Raw genomic sequence first — 17,763 nt, forward strand, 5'->3', positions numbered from 1 at the left:
GCTTACGTTGGTTCACACTTGGGTGGTCACCCACAGTGTGCTTGTGCGTGGAGGTTATACCCAGGATTACTAATAGTCCCACCATCGTGAAGGTGCAAGCAGAGGATTTGGTTGTCATAGACCATCTGGACTTCGGCAAAATTGGGTCTACTTGACTTGAATGTCAACTGAATATCAGTTCCATCAGCATTTTAGATTCCCAGGTAGCAAGTACAGCTTGTCTGGCATATCTGAGAGAATGTCTGTGACAACCTCAAGGACCAAATATGGATATGCTCCTCACATGTGCTTCAAGACTCCAGTGGATAGCAAAATAACATCTCCTTCATATCACAGATAAAAAGATAACCTTGAGGTACATAAGAACAGTTATCTTTCCACCTTTACTCTATGCTGCTGAAATTTGGGCGTCAGCAGCACCGTCAATAAAGAAACCACTCTTTGCCACAGAATTCTGGCTCCTAAAGTGGGCCAACAGGAAGCACAACTTTCCAGCTCTGATTCGTACCACACAGCTTGCCAACTCTCTCGGAATTCCACAGCTTCCCACCTTAGTTGATGACCAACGCCTCCTAGCAACAGTTAAGATGATAACAGACATAATCGCAACACCTTGATTCTGGGATACCTGTGGCTGGAGGATCCCCCTGCTGCCCTTAGGGCCAATCTCGAGCTCTACTCGCATTCAGCACGACTCCATCTCTCGGACAGGTTCCTTCCTCAGCCGTCACCACCAAATACGGAGGATGCGGAAAGGTCATTCAGGGAATGACCACCGCATATCCCGGAGCAATATGGCCTTAGTTGCTAATGCTCCTAAAAAAAACCAAAAATAAAAAATAAAAAAATAACCAAACCTTCCTCAGCAGATGCTCAAGCAAACCCAGGCACTGGACGCCGACCTGAACAAATTCGCTGCTGACCGGACTTACCGGAAAAAAATTATGACGAGTAGGACTAATCAGCAATGACTGATGTATACCTTGCATCTGTTCCTGTCTGATTGAGCTGGTGCTCTTATCTCGATGTTAAGCCAGCTCAATCAGATTTAACTCTCATAAGGAGTTCTCTCCTTTGTATTATGATGTTTTCTTTGTAAAATTACCTTTTTGTAAATAATTGTTCAATTTTCCCGGAAGTATGGGAAACTGTAAGCTTTATGGCCGTGAAGGGTAATAAAGATTCTCTCTCTCTCTCTCTCTCTCTGAAATATATGACTGGAGACCATGAATAAAAAATTTAAATGAAAAGGGGTGTTCGGACTACTGAAGTTTAAGCACGGCTTCCTACCATACAACTTAATTCCAGATTGAACTAAGAAAATTTTATTCTTAAATTTTTATTTTTATGTCGAGAAATTTTATCAAATTTTTAGTTCTCTTCAAAGGGCTTAACCAGTGTGACATGGCCCAGTCTTTGGTGGAGAGCGCCCTTTTGGCTTGAAGTTCTGTACAAAATTAATTCTTCGCTTGGTATGGACTACAGATAACCATGTGCAATTGTGCATAAAACTTTTTATGAAGGTTGGTACAGGAAGAAATGCAAAGAGCAAGATCACAGCAAGAAGCACTTCTTATCCCTGTGCAATGTGTATATAGTATGTATTAAGATTCTTAGCAAAGTTTATTATCTAGTAAAGCAAAGCTTATTCACTATATCAGTATATAGTATGTTTCAGGTAAGCTAGCAGCCTGAATTGTTTATGCATTTTATGGACAAACAACAACTTGTAACATCAGCAATGAAAATAATTTCTGCAGACGAGAGTAGCAAAGGAAAACTGAGTGGAAAACGTCCACTGAGTGGACGTTTTCCACTTTCCCAAAAAAGGAAAACGTCCACTGAGTGGACGTTTTCCACTTTCCCAAAAAAGGAAAACGTCCTCTGAATCACAGCCTTTTGAAATGTACTGCTTGTTTGATGTTTGTGGACTATCAGGAATGAGACATGATATTTCTAATGAGGGTGGATGCCTTTGTGTGTGTGTGTGTGTGTGTGCGTGCGTGCGTGCGTGCTTGATGTAAGCAGTGTGAGGATATCAGCTGCCTACTCAGTATTGTTAAGAGACTGAGTAATTAAGAACAGGATAGATGCCCTTGAAGGTTTTAAATTGGGGACCCATCAAGCTCTCAGCAACCACACATCAACAGCAGAGCTTTATCAGGCAACACAGCAGCAATCCCTGAGGCTTATCCCACAGGAGCTAGTTGTCGTCAGTGGCTCAAGGAGAGGGAAATATATTGTGCAAAAAGGATATGGGGAAAAGGACCAGGGTATGTCTGCAGGGACAAAGGTTGATGATGTTGCACGGCAGATATCATCTTTTAAGGGCACAAAAGGGCACATTGGCACTAATACCATTAAGAGTAGGAGATTTGTGGACTTACTTAACAAGTACGGGTCGACGTTGAAAAAAAAAAAAAAAAAAAAAAACACGAGTTAGCATTAGCATTAGTAGAGGCATATGATGCAAGAAAGCAAGCTTATTCAGCATCAGCCAAAAAAAAAAACCACTACTCCCAATTTCACCCCTCCGTTCATTTGAAATACCTGTCCAGATGAGCCTTAAATTTGTTTAGGCTATCAACTTCAACAACAAGCGATGGAAGTCTATTCCACAAACCAACTGCCCGCTGGCTAAAGGCAAATTTCCGCACATCTATCCGACATCCGTCCTTCCTCGATTTGAATTTATGCCCTCTCAGGTGATTATTCTGAGCAAGAGGAAGAATCCCATCGGCATTGAGCATGCTCAAGCCATTCAAAGCCTTATACACCTCCATCAGATCACCTTGCCGATGCCTAGTCTCCAGGCTCTGTAATTTGCAAAACTTAAGCCTTTCTTCGTAAGAGCAACCCTTTGTTCCTTTCACTAATCTTGTTGCCCTTCTCTGTACTCGTTCCAGCAGCTCTACATCCTTCTTGAAATGAGGCCTCCAAACCTGTATACAGTACTCAAGGTGTGGCCTGACCAATGCCTTATACAAGGGAATGATCACATCCCTGTCCCTGCTAGAAAAATTCCTGTATATCATTGACAAGACACCATGAGCTACTCTTGCAGCTCGTCTGCACTGCTCAGAGAACTTCATATCTGCCTGCACAATTACCCCCAGGTCCTTTTCATTCTCTACCACTGTCAGCGTAGTACCACAGAGTTGATACGTTGATCTGGGGTTACTGTTTCCCATATGTAGTACTTTACATTTGTCAATGTTAAACTTCATTTGCCACCTCTCAGCCCATCTGCTCAACCTTTCCAGATCCTGTTGCAGCAGCATAGCATCAGTAGTGTCCTTAACAACCCTGCCAACCTTTGTATCATCTGCAAACTTGGACATTAAGCCTGATACACCATCATCAATATCATTTATAAATACAGAAAACAATAATGGACCCAACACTGAACACTGAGGAACTCCACTAATAACATTAGTCCACGTTGAGCAGTGTCCATTGATTACCACTCTGTCTTCTGCCACTCAACCATCCCTTTATCCATAGCAGCAATTTGCCTCCAATGCCACACTTCTCCAATTTGTGCAGCAGTCTTCCATGCGCAACAGTATCAAAATATATCTGTGTGACACCACGTCTCTGATATCCCAACAATATCTGCCTTTGATGTTTCGAGCAATACCTCAAATTCATCAAATTTATTCACTAAACTCCTAGCATTGGTGTACACGCAAGTATACATGCACCTGTTTCTATTCTTAGCTACCCTAACACAACCCATGTGTTTACTTGTACCGCAATGACTTCCAGCAGTCTCTGAAATATCCTGCATCTTGTTTTTCAGGCTTCTGCTCATTCCAATAGAAGCAGTGCAAGAATCTCTTTCACCTCTGCCAGTGGCTACTGTTAATCTATTAGTCTTTGTCTCCCCCCCAAGCTAGCAGTTTTCCGACCCGAGTTAGGGATGAATTTGAAAGTGTCTGAAATTCTGCCCAGACACAATAAGAGGAAGTATATGATGAGAGCCTTGTCAATTAATTCAGCCCATTTGAGATTGTGCAAGGCTCATGGGGTAGAATTTTTCTCAGTATGGTGGGTGTTTGTTAACAAGAGAGACTGCTTCAACAGGAATGGGATACACTTAAATAAAAATGATGCAAAAATATTTGCTGATGATATCAAGGCAGTGTTAAGTGGGTCGGAAAATTGCTAGATTGAGAGGGGGGGGAGGATACACAGACTGATAGATTAACAATGGCTGCAGGCAGAGGTGAAAGTAATTATTGCAATTCTTTATTGGAATGACTCCCCCCAGTAGTTCTAGAAATTCCAAGCCTGGAAAGCAAGGTGCTAGGAATTTCTAGAACTACTGGGAGTCATCATGGAACAAGTAAATGCAGCAGCATGTTCGAGAGGCAACAACCAGAGGAAGTAATACTCTTGATCTGTTTATCAGTAGTGATTATTCGTGCATTAAGAATTTGCAGATAAAGGAACCACTGGGTGACAGTGATCACAATGTACTGATGTGGGAATTATTATTTATTTTTATATATATATTTTTTTTTTTACGTGAACCCCAAACACGAGAGGTATTAGAACCTATAGTACTTAGTACCGTAATTGGGTTAAAGATTGTAACTACCATTATGGCTAAAGGGAAGAACTTTTGCTTTTGTAAAAATGACTACAGAGGTCTCAGACAGTTTTTAAATTCTATACAGCGCAATCAACTGATGATGTTACCAATGTTAAATTTTAAATGGAAAGCATTCAAGGAATTAATCTTGGAAGCCACTAGAATTTTCACACCAACTAAGAAATGCTACTCAAGGTTTAGGCCTAAATGGTGTTAGATGACTCTCATCAACCAACGCAATACCACAACTCTGCTTATTGGAGGCTTGAAGTGGTGGAAACCATGTTTAGTGTACAGAGCTAAGTTCCGGTCAACCTTGCCCATCTCTTCTATCATGCAGTATGACTGATAACTTTTGAGGTTATGATGAACATCATGGCAAGATCCAATCTTCCTTACATTTCAAGGGTAAAGTTCTAAAACGGTGTTTGCAGGCCGAACACTAATTAGTACACCGGATCGAACCTATTGGTAACTCTTCTGGAGGCTTACGGATCAGCTAGTGTATAATTTTGCTTCTCTACTGCAAAAAGATCTAAACCTCCCAAAACACTTCCTAGTTCATTTCACAAATATATGTGGTCTCAATTCTAATCTCAACGATGTCCATTTCCACTTGTAGTCTGTCAAACCCCATGTACTTTTTCTGACAGAATCTCAGTTATCGGTTGATCCAACTACTGTTCATCTCAGATGCCCAAATTATTTGCTGTATGATTCCTTTCGCCTCAAAGGTGGTACTTGTGCATATGTCCGTTCTGATATTCCCTGTCAGAGACTTCGCAATTTGGAATCTCCTCTCTTTGATCTTCTCTGGCTTAAAATCTCTCTACCTCATTGTGTAAAATTCATTTGTTGTCTCTACCGTTCTCCCAACTCCACTAATCACTTGGACTTCTTTGACTTCCTCTCTTTGCAACTTGACTTTCTCCAGTCCAACTTTCCTAACAGTCAGGTAATTTTCCTTGGTGATTTTAATGTTCACAACTCCAGCTGGCTTCTCTTTTCTAGTCATACCGACCCAGCTAGTCAAGATGCTGAGGCTTTTGAAATTACTAACAACCTTGCACAGATTGTTCATTTACCTATAAGAATACCGGACAATCCTAACCATACAGCCAACACGCTTGATATTTTTCTCACGAACAACTGTTCTAAGTATACCTTCGAAGTGAATGGTCCTATAGGCACCTCAGATCACAACTTGGTGATTGTCTCTTCTCCAATGGAGCCTTTATGTCATGGCTATTCCCAACCTCGTATTGCATGGCATTACAACAATGCAAAATGGGACGACCTGCGAAATTTCTTTTCTTCTTTTCATTGGTCAGAATACTGTTTCAAAACTTCTGATGTCAACATTTGCTCAGATCGTATCAGTGAAATTATTCTTGTATGAATGGAATCCTTTATTGCACACTCCACTTTAAAATCTCGTCCTTTATCTAAACCTTGGTTTTCCAATAAATGTGTTAAGGCTGTTAAATAGAAGAACGTTGCATATTGTAATTGGCTTTCCAATTCTTCAGTTTCATTTTCTGCCTACGCCAAAGCTTGCAACAATTGTAAAGCAGTTATTAATCAGTCCAAACTGGCTTTTGAGCAGGCTAAGAGTAGAAAACTGGCTTCTTGCCCTAATTGTAGCCGAGCATTCTGGTCTTATGCCAAAGCTATTTGGCCGCAACTTTTGCCCGTCTCTGCTCCCAACTCTGTGAGAACCAGATGGTTCTGTTGTCACTTCAGCCAAGGATAAAGCTGACCCGCTAGCATCCCATTTTTCTTCCACCTCATGTATTAATCATCTTGGAAAAACACCTCCCACTATTCCCAACATGCTCCATTAAATGCTTCCTGTGGTCTTCCTTCAAAAGGATGTCAGAAGGATTTTGACGAATCTTGATGCTAAGAAAGCTCCAGGTCCTGATGGTATTTCTCCACTTGCTCTTAAAACCTGTGCTCCTGAATTTACTCCTGTTCTTTGCTGCCTTTTTTTACTCTCTTATTCCAAATCTGTTTTTCCTTCCGCTTGGAAATCAGTTCTTATCCAGCCAGTTCCTAAAAATAGTGACAAATCCCTCCCATCCAATTATCATCCTACTGCAATTAACTGCCAACTCTTATACTACCTAGAAACCTTCCATCTGATCAACGATCTGCCGGTATGGATTCCATCAGTGTCGATCCACTCGTGTTATTCTGGCTTATGTTACCCATTTATGGACAAATTCAATGGAAGATTTCGGTGAAACACAAGCAGTTGCTCTTGACATCTCAAAGGCTTTCGATCATGTTTGGCATAAAGATCTTCTAAACAAGCTTCCATCTTATGGTTTGCCAACTGTTTTTTTGTAATTGGTTATCCAGTTTCCTCTCTGATCATTCACTGAGAGTGATGGTAGTTGGCTCTGTCTTCTAACTCCTTCACTAATGCTGGTTCCCACGAAGGTTCAGTTCTTTCCTCAACTCTTTACCTCTTGTATATTAATGACCTTCTTCCATTGACTGGAAATTCTATCCATAGTTTTGCCGATGATAGAACATTGCATTCTACTTTCCATTTTGAGAAACCTTGCCCTGCTCAATCAGCTTCAAGTTCTCGAATATCCGCTACCAATTCCTTAAATGCCGATCTCCAGATAATTCTCCAGTGGGGAAAAGACAGCTTAGTTGATTTCAATACTTCTAAAACTCAGTCTTGTCTTATATTTTGCAAAACGGATTCTTCTGCTCCTATGCTTTTCTTTGGTGACACTCAGATTTCTAGGAAAAATGATATATCTCTTTTGGGGATTACCCTGACTTCTAATCTCTCTTGGCACAACCACATTACAAATATTGCTTCCTCTGCATCAAAAAAACTTGGTTTTCTCTTTCGCTGCCGGGGTTACTTTTCTTCCAAACAGCTGCTCACTCTGTATAAATCGCAAATCAGCCCAGCCATGGAATATTGTTCCCACATCTGGGGTGATGCCCCCAAAACCTCTCTCAGGCTTCTTGATTCCATTCAGAAGAGGACAGTTAGGTTAATTAATGATTCATCTCTAACAGAGTCTCTCCACTCGCTGTCTCATAGACCTACTGTTTCTGCGGCATGGCTCTTCTACAGATACTTCCACAGGCACTGTTCTTCTGAATTGGCTTATATAATTCCCGCTCTCTCTTTCAAAACATTCCAAACTCGTGCCGCCACCAGCCACCATTCATTTATTGTCCAACTTCAAACTCACAGAACCAACTTTTCATCTACCTTGTTTATTCATTCTACTGCAGTTTTCTGGAACAGCCTTCCTTCATACTCATTTCCTGAAAATTACAATCTACAGAAGTTCAAGTCCAATGTCAACAATTATCTTCTTTCATCTTGTTAACCTGCAATCCAAGCACGGTACTAAGTACTATAGGTTCTAATACCTCTCATGTTTGGGGTTTACATTAAAAAAAAAAAAAAAAAAAAAAAAAAAAAAAGACGTTTGCCTTCGGCCAGTAAGTGGTTGATTGTTGGAACAGGCTTCAATCTGTTGTTGTGGAAAACTGCTGGCTTGGGGAGATACATGGACTAATAGATTAACAGTAGCAGATGGCAGAGGTAAAAGTGATTCTTGCACTACTTCTATTGAAATGCATTTGAGCAGCAGCCTTTAAAGCAAGGCAATGGGGATTTCCAGGACTGCTGGGAGTCACAGTGGAACAAGTAAACATATGGGCTGTGTTAGGGTAACTAAGAGTAGAAACAGGTGCATGTATACTTGCATGTACCAATCAGAAGATTCCAATTCCAATCAGAAAAGGGCAGTTAGGTTAATTAATGACTCCTCTCTAACAGAGTTTCTCCACTCTGTCTCATAGACATACTGTTTCTGCTGCATGCCTTTTGTACAGATACTTCCATGGGCATTATTTTTCTGAAATGGCCTCTATAATTCCCATTCTCTCTTTTAAAACAGTCCGAACACATGCTGCCACCAGCCAACATCCATTTACTGTTCAACTTCAAACTCACAGAACCAACTTTTCTTCTTCCTTGTTTATTTATTCTACTGCAGTTTTCTGGAACAGCCTTCCTTCATATGTATTTCCTGAAAAATGAAAGTCTACAGAAGTTCAAGTCTAATGTCAACAAATATCTTCTTTCGTCTTCTTAACCTGCAATCCAAGCACGGTACTAAGTACTATAGGTTCTAATACCGCTCGTATTTGAGGTTTTCATAAAAAAAAAAAAAAAAAAAAAAAAAATGGAAGTCAGATGAACTAATGAGAATCATAGCAGAGAATAAAAATGCATGGTATGCATATAAGTTATCAAACGACACAGAAGGCTGTGCTACTATAAGGTAGTCTGCAGTTAAGTCACAAAGGAGGTTAGGCAAGCGAAGGCAGCAATGTTTGGCAAAGGATGGAAAGAAAACAGTAAAGACTTCCATAGTTAAGTAACTGCTAGAAGGAAGGGGATGAATAAGATTGCTGCACTCGATAATGGTGGTTCGACTGTTGATGATTCTGCTCAGGTAGCTGATAAACTGAATGAGTATTTTGCAGCTAGATTCACACACGAGGAATTCTATAGGGAAGGGGAGGCCAGAAGTTTATCAAACTCTAGCAGGCAGCTAAATGATTATGTAATAATGGAGAGCAAAGAGGAGGAGAAATGGTTGAAGTTAAACATAAAAAACATATCTGAGGTGGATGCGTTCTATCCATTTATATTAAGGGAGGAAGCAAAGGAAGTAAGCAGACCCTTAGTTATAATTAACACAGCACCCTTTGATTCAGCGGAGGTCTCCAGACAGGAGATGGGTTAATGTATCCTCAATTCACAATGGACAATCAAAGAGTGACATAAGTAATTACAATCTTGTTAGTTAACTTCTGTTCTGAGGAAAATAATGGAGTCACTGGCTAAAGTAGCACTGCAGGATCATCTAGACAAAACTGCAGTTATAAGTGAGCCACAGCATAGGTTTGTCAACGGTTTGCTAAATCTTGCCTGATCAATTTGATTAGATACTACTATATTGTCACAAAGCAAGTGGATGCAAAAAATAATGGAAAGCTGTTGCACATAAAAGGCTGTAGTACAAATTGAAGCAGAATGGTATTAAGGCAAAGTTGCTGCTATACATAAAAGGATGGCTCAGTGGAAGAAGACAGAGAGTAGTAATGTATGGATAATGCTCTTCGTGGACTAATGTTATTAGTGTAGTCGCACAGGGTTCAGTGTTGGAACCATTGTTGTTTTCTATGTTATTGATGAAGGTATAACTGGCTTAAAATCTAAGTTTGCAGATGATAAAAAGATTTTTAGGATTGTTAATGACAGTGATGATGGCATGCTACTGCAACAGGATCTGGAAAAGATGGGCAGATGGGCTGAGAGGTGGCAACTAAAGTTTAACATTGACAAAATACTGCATATTAGTAGCAGTAATCCTAGAGTAGAGGGGAACAAGTATCCTGTGTGTTATCAGACACTCAGTCTAAAACACTGATGGATCCAATATCTTTCTATTACAGAAGATTTAGGAGAAGTCCAGTTGGCCTGCCTCCCTAAAATCCACTCATGTACACCTTCTCGATGGTAAGCCCTGTTACGTCACTTACGTGGCAACGAACGTGTAGAGTGGTTCTCTTCAAGACACCTGGTCAGCGTGAAGAGGAAAAGACCAAACCCTCCAGCATATGACAGCACGACAAAACAAATGGCCCTCAGTCCCCAGAGGCTTACACTCTCCCTCTTACGGCAGCGAGAGGATCAGAGTGGAATTAGAGGGTGCTAAGAATCTCTGGGTACGACCAGGCTGCCATGCACGGAAACTGAACTTGGCCTGTTACAACGTAAGACACTCATCTGTGAAGACAGGATATTAGAGCTGGAAAAGGAATTAGAAAATGTGAATTGGAATATCATCCGTTTGTCTGAAACAAGAAGAAGAAATGAATCACTTATAAGTTTATCAAGTGGAAATCTGCTGTACACCAATGGAAACAGTGAAAGGAGTGAAGGGGGAGTTGGGTTTCTGGTCCATAAAGATTTAAAAAACAACATTTTGGAATTCAAAATTACATCACCAAGGGTGTCAAGACTAATACTCAGGATTTCTAAGAGGTACAAACTAAAGGTTATAATGATTTATGCACCAACATCGAGCCATGATGATGAAGAGGTTGAAGAAATGTATACCGAAATTGAGAGTCTTCTAGATGAGCAGAAAACCCACTACACTATTATTATGGGGGACTTCAATGCTAAGGTTGGAAAAGACTAAACAGCACAGAAAGGTGAACTATAGGAAATTGTGGAATTGGTGAAAGAAATGAAAGAGGCGAAAGACTTGTGGAATTTGCAGAATCTCAAGGATTATCAGTAATGAACACTTTTTTTCAAGAAAAGGGTGAACAAAAGTGGACATGGAAGAGTCCAAATGGATTAACAACTAATGAAATCGACTTCGTCCTCACAAACAGAAGATATATTGTGAATGATGTTACCGTCCTGAATAAAGTAAATGTTGGAAGTGATCACAGAATGGCAAGATGTACACTTGATATAGATGTAGGAAAGGAAAGAAAAAAACTGACTCGAATAAATAATACAAAGGTCTTTGAGATAACAGAAGAGGAGAAAAAGCAGTACATACTGGAACTTAAGAACAAGTTTGAGCTTCTGCAGACTGCTCAAGACCAAGATATCGATGAGGAATATTACAACTTTCTGAAAGTGATAAAGCCCAAGAAACCTATAGGGAAAAAGAAATCCAAAGAAGAAAAAATTAGTCAAGAAACACTTGTTATGATGAATTGAAGGCAAAAAATGAAGAGCAAGATAAACATTGAGAAGGAGAAAATTGGGTATACTGAGTTATGCAAAGCCATTAGAAGATTTAACACAAGAAAAGTAGAACAAGCATTAAGGGAAAATGAGTCTAGGAAAATTGATCGCCAGCAATTCACCGCCAGCAACTGATCGCCAGCAATTTACCGCCGCGTCAGTTTATAGCATAAACAATTTACCGCCAGCAATTTACCACCGCATCAGTTTATTGCGTTTTACCGTCTAGAAGCAACGAGATGAGTTTGGTCAAATCATAAAAAGTTATTTTTTATTTAAGTTTCTGCCTTAAGCTATGATTTGCAAATTTTTGGAATTTTATGAACTGTTAGGGAATAGTACGGCAATAAAAAAAAAAAAAAAAAAAAAACACATGTATGGAAATATGTAATTTAATAGGTAGATTATGTATTTTAATAGTTATATGTATCACAAAAATAGTCAAAAAATCCATTATTTGAACAATATAACAATTGGTTAATTTTAAACTAAACTAATTATAACATTAGGTATGTCGTGGTACATTGCAAAAATTCAAAATGAATGTTTATGCAATCTTCAGAATCAGTCACGTTGGGATAATTAATTACTAAGAAACTATAATATTTTAACAAATAGATATTTATTTAAAGTATACCCAGTATAAAATAAAATAAAATAAAATATTTCAGTAGCTTTCGGAACTCGTGTCCCTTCGTCAACTGACAAATTTGAATACATTACAAGCAAAGTGTGGCACGTTACTCATTCGTCATTGTTGTAGCACGGACGTGTGCTGCCTTGCGCCAGTGATCATCCATCAATAAAACGGTTGTCTCCAGGATTGGATGTATACGCATGCCTTTCTGGCGATTTAATGCCTTAGGGTTGTTCATTATGTTTAGTGACTCTAATATTTACAACACAGTATGTAAATTATTCATAAGAAATATTATGCGCTAAGATAATCAACAATAGCACCCCGTTCATCGTATACACTAACAAGCCTTTTAATTCATAAATCACAATCGCGATACTTCTTTTTTTTGTCGCCCGGATCACTTCCACTTAAGTTAAAGGAATTAAGTAGGTACCTACCTAATTCCAATTTTGGAAAATAACAGGCAATTAAATTAAAGCACCTGCAATGGTATGTATTTCTAGGAAATGTATACCTAGCATATAACTTCCATTTTTAACTGCCCTTAATTCTTAATTTGATTAATAAGATAATTAAGATAATTCTTAATTATCTTATTTTGAGTTTATTTTTCATCCTTTTGAGTTTGTGAATGCATCATGTCGGTGGAATTTTTGAAATAAGAAAAAGGAAAACCGAAATTGTGCTTTAGTGGGCATTTGTTTCATAAAGACAGGCAAAATGAAACAATAATTCATTGGAAGTGTCAAAATTACCAAAAAAACCAAATGTGCCGCTCGAGTTACTACAGTAAATAACACCATCGTTAAAACATGAAAGGAGGACAATCATTGTGGAGACGCAGCAGGAGTTGAGGCAGCACAACTTCTTGATACCATTCAAACTTATGCAGAAACAACAAATAATACGCCTCATAGTATTATTTCAAATGTTTCGAGAATCTGTAGCCAAGCAGCAGCCCCTAAGCTTCCAAGTGTAGATACAATGAAACGAACGATCCGAAATATAAGAAATCGAAATTTTGATGGCCCAGTTCTTCCAACGCATCGTAGAGACATAGTTTTTACAGAAGAATATAAAACATCATGCAATGGAGAATTGTTTCTATAATTTGATTCTGGACCTGAGGACAATCGTATGATAATTTTCAGTACGAACAGAAATTTGCAGTTGTTAGCGTGAAGTGAACACTGGTATGCTGATGGGACTTTCAAAACTGTTCCCTTACTTTTTTATCAGCTGTATACGATACATGGATTCAAGGACAAAATATTGCTTCCATTAGTTTATGCATTATTGCCTAAAAAGTCTGAGGAAATGTATGTATCTCTACTACAGCAGCTGAAAGTATTGGAACCAGCTATGTGCCTGCAATCAATAACTATAGATTTTGAGACAGCGATGATAAATGCTTGCAGAAGAATTTTTCCTGACGCTTCGCAACGGGGTTGTTTTATCCACTTTCATAATGTATTTTTTTGTTCCATTCAGAATAATTCAGAATAATGGAAACAATGTTATGAAACTGATGCTAATTTTGCTTTAAATATGCAAATTTTGGCAGCAATTGCATTTGTGCCTACTCCAATTGTGACGGTCGTTTTTGAACAATTGTGTGAAAATGGTGTTTTTCCTCCAGAATCACAAGAAGTTGTTGATTATTTTGAGGATACGTGGATTGGACGCCCAACCAGACAACATCTTCGTCGACCACCAAAGTATTCTCATGAAATGTGGAACGTACGCCAGCTTGTTCTAGAAGAATTACCAAGAACGAATAATTCTATTGAAGGGTGGAATAGAGGATTTGAGGAACAAGTTGCTGCTTATCATCCCAACATTTGGAAATTTATCGATGGCATTAAAAAAGAACAAAGTATTAACGAAATGCACATTTAACAATATTTAAGTGGAAGTGATACGGGCAACAAAAAAAAAAAGTATCGCAATTGTGATGAACTAATTAAAAGGCTTGTTAGTGCATATGATGAACAGGGTGATATTGATTATCTAAGAGGTATAGCGCATAATATTTCTTATTAATAATTTACATACTGTGTTGTAAATATTACAGTTTCTTAGTAATTAATTATCCCAATGTGACTGATTCTGAAAATTGCATAAACATTCATTTTGAATTTTTGCAGTGTACTATGACATACATAATGTTATAATTAGTTTAGTTTAAAATTAACCAATTGTTATATTGTTGATTGGATGATTATATTGGATGATTGTTTTCTACATCAGCATGTTTGGGAGGCAACTAGAGGGAGTAATACCCTTGATTTGATTATCAGTAGTGATTCTTCATGCATTAAGAATCTGCAGGTAAATGAACCACTAGGTGGCAGTGATCACAGTGTGCTGAAGTGGGATTTACTCAAAGAGGTAACTACCATTAGGGGTAAAGGGAAGGGTTATTGCTTTCGTAAAGGCGACTACGATGTACTGAGACAGTATTTAAATTCTATACAGTGGGACCAACTGATGATGTTACCAACAGCAAATTCAAAACGGGAAGCATTCAAAGAACTTATCTTGGAAGCTACTAGGCTTTACATACCAACTAAGAAATATTGTTCAAGGTTTAGGCCTAAGTGGATGTCAGATGAACTAATGAGACATATGGCAGAGAAGAAAAATGCATGGGATACACAAAAATTAACACGTGACACAGAAGCCTATGATAGATACAAGTTGATCTGTAACTAAGTTACAAAGGACGTTAGGCAGGCGAAGGCAGATTATGAGAAATCTTTGGCAAGGGATGCAAAGAAAAACAGCAAAGAGTTCTTCACTTATGTAAACTCTAGAAGGAAGGGGATGAATCAGATTGGTCCACTAGATATCGATGGGTCAACTGTTCATGATCCTGCTCAGGTAGCTAACAAACTGAATGAATATTTTGCATCGACATTCACACATGAGGAGTTATTCAGCAAGGGGAATGCCAGAGGTGTATTAAACTCTGGCAGTAAGCTAGAGAATCTTGTAATAACTGAGAGTAAAGTGGAGGAGAAATTGTTGAAGATAAATACAAGAAGGGCACCTGGGGTGGATGGGATCTATCCAGTTATATTAAAGGAGGCAGCAAAGGAAGTAAGCAAACCCTTAGCCATAATTATGAGAGCTTCCTTGGACTCAGGGGAAATACCCATGGACTGGAGATGTGCAAATGTGACCCGAATTCATAAAGGAGGATCAGAGGGCGACACAAGTAATTATAGACCTGTTAGTTTAACTTCTGTTCCAGGAAAATTAATGGAGGCACTGGTTAAAGAAGCACTCCGGGATCACCTAGACAAGACTTCAGTTATAGCTCAGACACAGCATGGTTTTGTTAAGGGGAAGTCTTGCCTGACAAATTTGATTGGATACTATGATGAAGTCACAAAAGAACTGGATGCAGGGAATAACTTTGATATTATATACTTGGATCTTAAAAAAGGCTTTTAATACTGTTGCACATGGAAGACTGTTGCACAAATTGGAGCAGTGTGGCATTGGAGGCAAATTGCTGCTATGGATAAAGGGGTGGTTGAGGGGGAGAAGACAGAGAGTGGTAATCAATGGACACTGCTCATCATGGACTAATGTTATTAGTGGAGTCCCTCAGGGTTCAGTATTGGGTCCATTATTGTTTTCTGTATTTATAAATGATATTGATGATGGTATATCAAGCTTAATGTCCAAGTTTGCAGACGATACAAAGGTTGGCAGGGTTGTCAAGGACACTACTGACACTATGCTACTGCAACAGGATCTGGAAAGGTTGAGCAGATGGGCTGAGAGGTGGCAAATGAAGTTTAACATTGACAAATGTAAAGTACTACATATGGGAAACAGAAACCCCAGAGCAATGTATCAACTCTGTGGTACTACACTGACGGTGGTAGAGAATGAAAGGGACCTGGGGGTGGTTGTGCAGGCAGATATGAAGTTTTCTGAGCAGTGCAGACGGGCTGCAAGAGTAGCTCATGGTGTATTATCGATGATATATAGGAATTTTTCTAGCAGGGATAAGGAGATGATTATTCCCTTGTATAAGGCAATGGTCAGACCACACCTAGAGTACTGTATACAGGTCTGGAGGCCTCATTTCAAGAAGAATGTAGAGATGCTGGAACGAGTACAGAGAAGGGCAACAAGATTAGTGAATGGAACAAAGAGGTGCTCTTACGAAGAAAGGCTTAAGTTTTGCAAATTACAGTGTCTGGAGACTAGGCACCAGCGAGGTGATCTGATAGAGGTGTATAAAGCCTTGAATGGTTTGAGCATGCTCAATGCTGATGGGATTCTTCCTCTTGCTCAGAATAATCACCTGAGAGGGCATAAATTCAAATTGAGAAAAGACTGATGTAGGATAGACGTAAGGAAATTTGCCTTTATCCAGCGGGTGGTGGAATAGACTTCCATCCCTTGTCGTGGAAGTTGATAGCCTAAATAAGTTTAAGGCTCAGCTGGACAGGTATTTCGAACGAACAGAGGGGTGAAGTGGAAGTGGTTATTTTTTATTTATTTATTTTTTTTTTTTTTTTGGGTTGATGCTGCATAAGCTTGCTTTCTTGCATCAAATGCCTCTACTAATGCTAATTGTTTAAATAATGGATTTTTTGACTATTTTTGTGATACATGTAACTATTAAAATACATAATCTACCTATTAAATTACATATATCCATACAAGTGTTTTTTTTTTTTTTTTTATTTCCATACTATTCCCTCACAGTTCATAGAATTCCAAAAATATGCTAATCATAGATTAAGGCACAAACTTAAATAAAAAATAACTTTTTATGATTTGACCAAACACATCTCATTGCTTCTAGACGGTAAAACGCAAAAAACGGACGCGGCGGTAAATTGTTTATGTGATAAACTGACGTGGCGGTAAATTGCTGGCGGTAAATTTTCTGGACCCCAGGGAAAACAAAGGATTTAAATCAGCAGCCATGAGCAGTAATACAGAAAGACAAATGATACTGAAACTGAAGAATAGCGATGGTTTACATATAAACAGCAGAGAAAGCATAATTCAAATAGCAGAAGACTACTATAGAGAATTATACAAGGAGCGAGGGAATGATGCCAGCAGTGGGGAAGATGGATTGCAAATTAGCAACACATATGACATATCCGATATTCTTTCTGATGAGGTAGAACATACATTGAAGAAAATGAAGAATCAGAAAACCCTGGGGGAAGATGAAGTTAATGTAGAGTTGTTAAAATTGGAAGGAAGAGACATAATACAAACTGGCAAGGCTCTTCACAAAGTGCATTCGAAAAGGTGTGACACCTAAGCAATGGAATAATGCAATCATAGTTTTGCTGCATAAGAAAGGAGATAAATCAGAAATTGGAAATTATAGACCAACTAGCTTGTTATCCCACATCTACAAGTTGTTCACAACATTACTAACAGATTAGAAAGAATACTTGATGAGAATCAACAGAAAGAGCAAGCTGGCTTTAGGACAGGATTCTCAACTATGGATCACCTTAACGTAATATCAAAGCTAATGGAGAAAGCAAATGAATATAAAACACCATTATGCCTGGCATTTGTGGATTATGAAAGGCATTTGACTCCATACAGCATAAGGCAATGTTTCAGGCACTGGAAAGACAAGGCATAGATACCCCACATATTATGATTTTGAAGAAAATATACGAGAATGCTACCTCCTTTATTAGA

At 38.8% G+C, this 17,763-nt stretch overlaps 1 protein-coding gene and 1 pseudogene across 1 annotated transcript in view; one reads left to right on the forward strand and one right to left on the reverse strand.

The window, feature by feature from the left end:
- LOC150074942 (uncharacterized) overlaps positions 1–17,763 on the reverse strand; it is a 503,230-nt gene that overhangs the window by 211,526 nt on the left and 273,941 nt on the right. The gene's annotated exons all lie outside the window — the stretch shown is intronic.
- Positions 1,141–13,962, forward strand: LOC150074943 (uncharacterized; annotated as a pseudogene).

The sequence above is a fragment of the Mastigoproctus giganteus genome, chromosome 14, assembly GCF_048544385.1.
Source record: "Mastigoproctus giganteus isolate SK-2022 chromosome 14, ASM4854438v1, whole genome shotgun sequence".
Classification (NCBI taxonomy): Eukaryota; Metazoa; Arthropoda; class Arachnida; order Uropygi; family Thelyphonidae; genus Mastigoproctus; species Mastigoproctus giganteus.